This window comes from Haematobia irritans, chromosome 3 (genome assembly GCF_050003625.1).
Source record: "Haematobia irritans isolate KBUSLIRL chromosome 3, ASM5000362v1, whole genome shotgun sequence".
Lineage (NCBI taxonomy): Eukaryota > Metazoa > Arthropoda > Insecta > Diptera > Muscidae > Haematobia > Haematobia irritans.
The window spans coordinates 189,921,577-189,932,519 of NC_134399.1; the positions used below are offsets into that span (position 1 = coordinate 189,921,577).

At 30.5% G+C, this 10,943-nt stretch overlaps 1 long non-coding RNA gene across 1 annotated transcript; it reads right to left on the reverse strand.

Annotated features, from left to right (window-relative positions):
• Positions 1 to 2,604: 2,604 nt before the first annotated feature.
• On the reverse strand, positions 2,605 to 6,769 carry LOC142230450 (uncharacterized). Its single transcript, XR_012720691.1, has 2 exons — positions 6,590 to 6,769; positions 2,605 to 3,249 (listed from the first exon to the last, which is right to left on the reverse strand). It is a non-coding gene; the product is annotated as an uncharacterized LOC142230450 (long non-coding RNA).
• Between the last annotated feature and the right edge of the window lie 4,174 nt (positions 6,770 to 10,943).

Sequence of the window (10,943 nt, forward strand, 5' to 3'; positions counted from 1 at the left end):
TAACCGATTTTGATGAAATTTGGTACAGGGAGTTTTATGGACACAAGGACGAACGCTATTGAATTTGGAAGAAATCGGATCAAATTTAGATATAGCTCCCATATATATGTATCGCCCGATTTCGACAAATGGGGTCACGTTGCGCGTTTTTTCAAACGGATCGTCACCAAATTTGGCAAAAGGTAATCTTTTCCATCGCCCTTCAAGTCTGCAAAATTTCATCCAAATCGGTTCAGCTTTAGATATAGCTCTCATATATATGTATCGCCCGATTTTCCCAAATTTGGCCACAAAACCTTTATTTATCAACCGATCTTACTCAAAGTTGGCTAAATATAATGTTCTATAGCACTAACTATATGTGCAAAAAATCATCAAAATCGGTTCAGATTTAGATATAGCTCCCATATATATGTATAGCCCGATTTTCCCAAATTTGGCCATAGAACCCTTATTTATTAACCGATCTTACCCAAATTTGGCTAAATGTAGTCTTCTATAGCACTAATTATATGTGCAAAAAATCATCAAAATCGGTTCAGATTTAGATATAGCTCCCATATATATGTATAGCCCGATTTTCCCAAATTTGGCCATAGAACCCTTATTTATTAACCGATCTTACCCAAATTTGGCTAAATGTAGTCGTCTATAGCACTAATTATATGTGCAAAATTTCATCGAAATCGGTTCAGATGTAGATATAGCTCCCATATATGTATCACCCGATTTTGAAAAATTCGCCCCTAATAACCTTATGTTTGACCATACAGGCCTCATTTCTTAACTGATCTTACTCAAATCTTGCACAAGGTAACCTTTTGTTGTATTAATCAAACCCGCAAAATATTATGCAAATTGGTTCAGATTTAGATATAGCTTCCATATATATGCATAGCTCGATTTTCCCAAATTTGACAATAGTACTCTTATTTATTAACCAATGTTACTCAAATTTCAAATTTTGATGTACTAGCCGATCGTACTTATACGTACTTGTAGCTCTTACATAAGAATATTGCTCGATTTTTACAAATTTGTATTTATTACCCACACTAATTTAACGATTTTCTCTTTTTTAATAATGGGCTCAATATTAGTGGCGTACTAACTACGTAGGTGCAATATCAACACAGCCAGTGTTGCTAGAAGTAGGGGAAATTCCCTATATGTAGGTTTTTTCTAATATCTAGCGTCTTGTAACGACGTAGGGCCACAATGTAGGGACATTTTCACTCAACACAATTTGTAATAATTTTTACATTTTGGTGGCTCTAGAGGAGGAAATTAGAAGCCAGCAAGGCTTGATCTTTAATAATGTGTGGTAAGAAAATTTTGTCAACATTTTATTTCTATAGAACATTTTGTCAAAATTGTATTTCTATAGAAATTTTTTTCAAAATATTATTTCTAAAAAAATTTTCTCAAAATTTTATTTCTGTGGAATTTGTTCTCAAAATTGTATTTCTATAGAATTTATTGTCAAAATTTTATTTCTGTAGAAAAATTTCTCACAAAAATTTGTTTATAGAAACTTTTTCCAAAATTTTATTTTTATAGAGATTTAACAAAAAAGGTTACTAATTTGAGTAGAAAATTTATATTCTAAGTTATATACGTTGCATATTCATGTTTTAAGATAATAAAGTACTTAGAACCATTTTTGTTTTGTAAATTTTTTTAAATTTAACGAAAAATATAGTACACTGAAAAAACAGTGAACCCACTAGGAAGAAAAACTTCGGTTAATTTTAGAAAATGTTGAATATTTTTAGAAAATTTTAACTAAACAGTATAACAAACGCTGGCATCACGCCGATGTCATAAAAATAAGTAAATATTTTTCGACAAATTCAAGAAATTTTTTTAGACATAATTAATTTTTTCACTTGTTAAAGAAAATTTTGTAGTTTGAAGGAAAAAATTGGAGTTCAAAATTGCAAGAATGTCTTTAGTGACATACGAAGTTCATGATGAACGCATTTGTAGTAAAATTTACAAATTTAAAGAAATATTGAACTATTTTGTGGAAGACACGAATTTAGTTAATCTTTATCCTTCATTTGTGTATATTTTTTTCCTCGGTTTTAGTTATTTTAACTACCGTTCACAAAAAATTATTAGAGTAGAGGAAAATTTCTCCAAACATAATAATTCCATGAACTAAACGAAAGTTAAATTGGCTTTAGTGAAATAGAGAGTTCACATTTTTTCGAGTGTAGGGAAAATTGTTTGGGAATGTATGGGAAAGTAGGGAACTCTTTTTGTCCTTGTAGGGTAAACCGAACATATTCCCTGGCAACACTGACTATGAGCTATAGTCAGATTGACACAAATCACCCATAGACATGTACCCCTTAATTTTCTTAAAGATGCAACTGCGGTTTATCTCCCAGACCTATATGTTACCCCACAAATGCTTATGATTACTAATTCTGTAATGGTGGTTTAGGGTATGATATAGTCGGCCCCGCCCGACTTTCTACTTTACTTACTTGTTTTGGATATGAAAAATGTTATTCTATTTATTCTCTATTCTCTCTCGCTCTCTTAAAAATATATATATATATATATATATGTTTATACGAAATTTCTAAATTAGTATATGTTTGAATGCAGACACATTATATTTAGGAAAATCAGATGTCTCAAACATAATATGTTCCAACATATTAAAATATTTGTCACAAATATATTATACTAGTTTATGGACATTATGTGTTTTCATTTAAAAAGCAAATGTCTTAAGCCATTGTTAGTTGACGCATACTGAGTGTGATGGTACCAGGACTCGTTCTAATTACCATGGTCGAAATGTCTGCCTGCCCAGGACTTCAATACTCTCTTTAGGATATTTTCCCGGTAACATTCGTGATTTACTTTGACTTCACGGTCAAGGAATACGAGCGGAAGTGACCATCGGTCGTTACGGTGGACTACACCATTGCCATTGTCAGCACTTGAGTTCCGGTTGCCAATCGAAGGTGTACATTTTCAGCTGAATTCTTTCGCAAGTAAATCCGTTAATTTTGTTTGTTCTCAAACTGCCCAATTTGGAATGGCTTCTCGTCGTAGAAAACCAGTTTCGTTAACTGACCAATTTCTTGCAAGCGAGAAGTAACTCCTTGGCTCTTTCCAGTCTAATTTTCTTTGACATCCGTTAGCTCTTGCACTTTTTTGAACCTCAATAGCTTTCGTCTAAGCTCACTTTTAAATATGTGTTGCATCAATTCTAGCGATATGTTCACACTGAAAAAAATATTTATGTGATATTAAAGATTACGCAACCTTAATTTTAGGATGCGCAATTTACAAATTATTAAGGACAAATTTCCGTAAAATAATGACATTTTAATTAAAATAAAATAAAATTTATAATCTAAGCTTTAAAAATTTTTGTCATTAAATTTAGGACACAAATTTTAGAAATTTGCGTCCCTCTGTTGAAGCCGTATGTCATTGAACTCAGGCAAATTTTCCTTAAAGTAAAGAAACACATTTTTGATTTAAAGAAATCAAACTTAAGTTAATTGAAAACTAGAATCTTTTGATTCGAGATAAAACCGCCTAAATTATAAGCTAAGACTTATTTTGAGGATATAGCATCTTTGGTTTAAAGTTATTTTGAAATCAAGAAACTTTTTTTAATTTGAAGTATCCATTATAATTTGGATTTTTAAACCGGCATTTGTTTGTACGTGAGTAGCTTTATAAATATACGCGAAAAAGATGAAAATTCGACAAGTATATATGGACGTAAGTTCGGCCAGGCCGAATCTTATGTACACTCTACCATGGATTGCGTAGAAACTTCTACTAAAGACTGTCATCCACAATCGAATTACTTTGGTTGTGGTAATACTTACCGATGGCAAGGTATCTTAAAACTTTTTAACATCGTCTTCTAAATTGTAAGTTAGTCCATACGTGTTAATATTGGACACAAAAGGTATATATGTAAGTAAGTCTACAAATAATTACGAACCGATATGGACTTTTGCGCGGTAATTAGAGAGCCAGAATTGAATTATGGGGTCGCTTTATATTGGGGCTATATACAATTATGAACCGATATGGGCCAATTTTTGTGTAATTGGGCATCGATATATCTCAGACGAAATTTGCTAGATACACAAAACACAAAATTTCAACTCAATCGGATGAAATTTTCTCCTCCAATAGGTTTCAAAACCAAATCAGCGGATCGGTTTATATGGGGCTATATATAGTTATGGACCGATATGGACCAATTTTGGCATGGTTGTTAAAGATCATATACTAACACCACGTACCAAATTTCGACCGGATCTGATGAAATTTGCTCCTCCAAGAGGCTCCGGAGGTAAATTTCTGGGAATTGGTTTATACGGGGGCTATATATAATTATGGACCGATATGGACCAATTTTTTTTTAGTTATTAGAGACCCTATACTAACACCATGTACCGAATTTCAACCGGATCGGATGAAATTTGCTTCTCTTAGAGGCTCCGCAATCTGTTGGGTGTATATAATTATGGATCGATATGGATCACTTTTTGCATGGTTATTAGAGACTATATACTAACACCATGCACCAAATCTCAGCCAGATTTGATGAAATTTGCTTCTCTTATAGGCTCCGCAATCCAAATCTGGGGATCGGTTTATATGGGGGCTATATATAATTAATGACCGATATGTATCAATTTTTGCATGGTTGTTAGAGACCATATACTAACGCCATGTACCAAATTTCAGCCAGATCGGATGAAACATGCTTCTCTTAGAGGCTCCACAAGCCAAATCTGGGGGTCCGTTTATATGGGGGCTATAGGTAAAAGTGGACCGATATGGCCCATTTGCAATATCATCCGACCTACATCAATAACAACTACTTGTGCCAAGTTTCACGTCGATAGCTTGTTTCGTTCGGAAGTTGACGTGATTTCAACAGACAGACATGCATAGATCGACTCAGAATTTCACCACGACCCAGCAAATATATACTTTATGGGGTCTTAGAACGATATTTCACACATGGGAGCCACCTTACATACACAAGGTCGTGGGTTCGATTCCTGCTTCGACCGAACACCAAAAAGTTTTCAGCGGTGGATTATCCTACCTCAGTAATGCTGGTGACATTTCTGAGGGTTTCAAAGCTTCTCTAAGTGGTTTCACTGCAATGTGGAACGCCGTTCGGAAAGGAGGTCCTTGTCATTGAGCTTAACATGGAATCGGGCAGCACTCAGTGATAAGAGAGAAGTTCACCAATGTGGTATCACCATGGACTGAATAGTCTAAGTGAGCCTGCCACCTAACCTAACCTAACCATGGGGTCTTAGAACGATATTTCACACATTGTATTGCAAATGGGCCATATTGGACCACTTTTACATATAGCCCCCATATAAATCGACCTCCAGATTTGGCTTGTGGAGCCTCTAAGAGAAGAATGTTTCATCCGATCTGGCTGAAATTTGGTAGGTTGTGTTAGTATGTCGTCTCTAATAACCATGCAAAAATTGGTCCATATTAGTCCATAATTATGTATAGCCCCCATTTAAAGCGATCCCCAGATTTGGCTTGCGGAGCCTCTAAGAGAAGCACATTTCATCCGATCCGGTTGAAATTCAGTACATGGCGTTAGTATATGGTCTCTAACAACCATGCAAAAATTGGTTCATATCGGTCCATAATTATATATAGCCCCCATATAAACCGATCCCCAGATTTGACCTCCGGAGCCTCTTGGAGGAGCAAAATTCAACTGATCCGGTTGAAATTTGGTACGAGGTGTAAATATATGGTATCTAAAAACCATGCAAAAATTGCTCGATATCGGTCCATAATTATATATAGCCCCCATATAAACCGATCCCCATATTTGACCTCCAGAGCCTCTTAAAACAGCAAAATTCATCCCCGATTCGGTTGAAATTTGATACGTGATGTTAGTCTATGGTTTCTAACAACCATGCAGGAATAAGTACCGTGCAAAAGTCCATATCGGTTCGTAATTATTTGTAGACTTACTTATATATACCTTTTTTGTCTAATATATACCACGTATGGACTAACTTACAATTTAGAAGACGATGTTAAGAAGTTTTAAGATACCTTAACATTGGTAAGAATTACCACAAACCAAGTAATTCGATTGTGGATGACAGTCTTTCGTAGAAATTTCTACGCCATCCATGGTGGAGGGCACATAAGTTTATTCAATAATTTAGACTATTATCTACCCACAAAAACGAGTGCGAGGAAAATTTTTGAGATCTACTTTAGTTAAACATCAAAGCTTATAAAAATTTTGAAAATTAATTTTGAAAATTAATTAATTTGTCCGTAATTATTTGTTCACCTTTAAGGTGGGTATTAAGTTCGAGTTTAGCCGCTAAAATCTTCATTTTTTTCACGATTACTTTGCTTCAATAATCCATTTTAAGGAATACAAACTTTGTGAAAATTTGCTTTTGGGCTATTCCCCATCAAGTTTTAATAAAATGTGCAACAAATATGTAAAATTTTACGCCTTTTTTTGTTGATTTAGTTTTCACTTTAGTGAAAAAATGACTAAACTAAACTAGAACTTAATACTCACCTTTAGTGAAAATACCACCAAAAATACCGACGCAATGATACAAATCCATGGTTTTGAGTGTAAAACTAGCAATCTTTCTTATTCCCTTCTTCTTTTATTTTATATTTCGATTGATTTCTTTCGGACACATTCAGTATGCACATACATAGCGATAGACAGATATTGTTGCTTCAACCTACATGTTATAGAATAGAGGAAGACACAATGTTTCAATACCTTGGTCATTTAATAGATTTCTAAATAATTAATGGAATATTTAACATTTGCCATTATTAGGCTTATGCAAAATAATTTTTGCAAATAATTCTCAAATAAATTAAAATAAAATACGTTTTAGAATTGTTCCAAGTCTAGTCAATACAATATGTTCTATATATTACACAACATATCGAAAGGGAATGAAGAATAAAAATTAATGCAATTTTAAATTGATTTAGAAAGTATTTGTTCAAATATCAATATTATAAAAATTAAAAAAAAAATTGCTATATCTTTTCTTTATGAAATTGTTTTGATATTTTATACATTTATTATATATATGTAGTAACGATAAATTGAATTGAATTATTTAATACATAAATAAATGAAATTTTGAATTGATTAGGAAAGCAGTTTTCAAATATCAATACTATCAAAATTAACAAGTATATACGGCCAGGCCGAATCTTATGTACCCTCCACCATATACAAAAGACTGTCATCATACTTGGGCTGCGATAACATGGCAAGGTTAAGAAGTTTCCGAACCGCCCTCGTAATAATTCAGTTTGACAAAATTTTCTATAGAAATAAAATTTTGACAAAATTTTCTACAGAAATAAAATTTTGACGAAATTTTCTATAGAAATAAAATTTTGACAAATTTTCTATAGAAATAAAATATTGACAAAATTGTGTATAGTATCAAAATTTTGACAAATTTTTGTATAGTAATAAAATGTTTACAAAATTTTCTATAGAAATACAATTTTGACAAAATTTTCTATAAAAATAAAATCTTGACAAAATTTTATATAGTAATAAGATTTTGACAAAATTTTCTATAGTAATAAAATTTTGACAAAATTGTCTATAGAAATAAAATTTTGGTAGATTATTTTGGGGATCGGCTATATATAACTATAGACCGATGTGGACCAATTTTGGCATGGTGACTTCAACAGACGGACGGACATGACTTCAACAGACGGACGGACATGCTCAGGTCGACTCAGAATTTCACCACGACCCAGACTATATATACTTTATGGGGTCTTAGAGCAATATTTCGATGTGTTACAAACGGAATGACAAAGTTAATATACCCCCATCCTATGGTGGGGGGTATAAAAAGAGGAATTTGTTATATCTTTACTACATATATATTTATATATATTTAAAATGTATGTAGTAAAAATATATTGAATTTAATGATTTAAAAATATTATTTTAAATATTACAATATTGGAAGTACAATGTTTTTCTATTTTTTATTTATTATAAATTTAGTATTAGTCATAAATAAATAAATAAATAAAAATGTTTTCTCCAGCGTTGCCAGAATTGTTTCACCAAAAAGCGCTAGATTTGCCCAAAAAAATAGCTAAAAAAGCTAAAAAATGCTAAAAAATAGCTAGAAAAAAAACTAATTTTTTTTGTATCAAAAGTCACATTTTTGATTGAAATTTAACAAACTTAAAGGCTTTATTTCACTTACAATGCATATTATTTTCATTTTAGTTCCACTTCTGTGAGACTGTAACAATATCTAAGGCATATTAGCTCTGTTTGCGTATTCGATACATTTTGATTACTATCACAAATTTTTTACTGGAAGTCCTTCGTTTTGTGGGAGCTACCTTCCCAACACCTCTATTTTATTTACTTGTTATTTTAAAATAATAAATGATCTAAGCACGCTTTGGATTTGGTAAAAAAATGATTTGTCATTTTTTTTAAATAAAATTTTAGTTTGGATTTGAAATTGTGAAAAATTCGAAATACATTACTTTTATTTAAATTGTAGAAAATACTATCAAAGTGCTTTAAAAACTTGCTAACGCCAACTTAAATTTCCAAATTCAGACTCGACTTCAAGTAGAAATTATTGTATATATACGTTTTTAAAAAAAAGTGTTGAAAAACATCTTCTATTTTTGAACGCTATTTTGGTTTGTGGTTAAGATGCAAAAACTCCTCACATTCAAAGACTATTTCATTAATTCTTCCTTCTTTCATGAAAACATACCCATTTTTAAGTTGAATCGCTTAATTATAAGGACAAAACGACTTTATCGTCTTTTGGACAAGGAAAACATAAAAGAAATTCACAAATGCTATTATAACCAAAATTCGCGTTCGTATTTTAAGGAGACGACAATATTTTTCAGTGCACAAAGCTATTCACATCTACTATTTTAATTTAGTAATATCGTAATAACTTTAGAATATTATAATAACATAAAAAGGATAAACGAGTCAAATGATAATATTCCCAATAATTTACTGACAGTTTATCTAACAAATTTGTATGGTAATAGTAGATTTAAAGTTTAAGATAACTTTTATGTATATAATGAAAAAACTTTACAACAAGGTGTATTTGCTACAAAAATGTCCGCATAATGGCTGGACTCATTACACTAGCCAACAACCATTTTGTGAATTGTTTCTAGCATATTTTTTCTTATTGATTATGACCTACTAAACACGAAAATGATTTTTAAAAAATTTTCTGTCGATTGGTTTTCGAGATATAATTTTTTAAATTTTTTTTTTTTAATTTTGCCGTTAGAAATTTTTTTATATTTTATATGAATTTTTATATGTTTTTTTTTGCCACATTTTTACTTAAAAAACGCCGTTTTTTACCTTTTTAAGCCGCTAACATCCAAACTACTTACCCGATTTGAAAATTTTCTGAGAATGAGTTGTAGACGGCTCAATTTTCTTTAATTTGAGTAGTATTAGGATCAAAAAGGTCAAAGAAAACGAAAGATATGCTCAAAATTGTAGGTGTACCTCCAAAAATTAAAAAAAAAAAAAATAAAAAATTATATCTCGAAAACCAATCGACAGAAAATTTTTTAAAAATCATTTTCGTGTTCAGTAGGTCATAATCAATAAGAAAAAATATGCTAGAAACAATTCACAGAGAAAAGTTTGTTATTTGTTGCCTAGTGTTATTAATGTTTCAACTGTGCTTTGAAATATGTGGAAACCCTTATACTTGCAGCAAGGCTTAGATAAAAACGACGATTTATCCATATTTCAATAGAAACATGTCGAAAATAAAAAAAGCCAAAAATAGCTAAAAGGGTCATGAAAAAAAGCCAGAAAAAAAGCTAAAAGCTAAATGCATTTTTTTCCCGCTAAACGTCTTCAAAAAAAGCCAAATCTAGCGGGAAAAAAGCTAAATTGGCAACGCTGGTTTTCTCACTTTATATCAAGAAAATAAAAACAAATGAGATTTAAATTAAATATAATTATAAACTATAATATGGGATGAGCTAATGTATTCCTTGGTGTTATGCAAAAATTGAAGTTTATTCCAAAATATAAACAAATCTATAAAACCGAAATTGCAGTGTAGTAACTTTTGGATTTTGAAACAAAAATAAAGCTATACATGTAAAAAATGTTTGCAATTTAAATATTTTAATGGATTTAATAAGCTTTTTGTCGTTTATTATAGATATTATCATTACATTGATTACAGCAATCTGAGATAAAAATAAATACAGGTCTTTTTTTGTTCAAAATTAAATGTACAGAAAAAATATCACCACTAATTTTTCAATTACATTTTTATTTGAATTTTTAAAGTTGTTCGATTAAAAAATTAATTGATTTAATAAATTTTTTAGACAGGAAAAATATCACCAAAATGTTTCCAATTAAAAAGTTTATTGAAGTTGACAACTTAATCAATTAAAAAATTAGCTGATACAATTGAAATTTTAATCAAAATAGAAAATAAAGTCAATTAGGAAAATTATTGGAAATTTTCCCATTTTTAATTAAAATATTAATTAAGAAAAATATTTCCAATTAAAAATATAATTGAAAATAATAATTAAATTTAAACTCTAAAGAAAAATGCAACTACAATTATAATCGGCAAATTCATAAAAAACTATAAACTTTTGTAAGATTACAAAAAAAAATTATTTCATCTAAAGGAAAAAAAATTATATATAAAAAATTTGTTATTTATATGAAAAAAATTAATTGATTTGTTTGACTAAAATCAATTAAATGTTTAATTGAACCAATTCAATGGAGTATACACTGAAAGAAGAGTTTTCTTTTCTGAAATTTATAACAACCAAATTTTTTTTTTTTTTTGACGCTAAAAAATTTCCTTTAAAAGCAA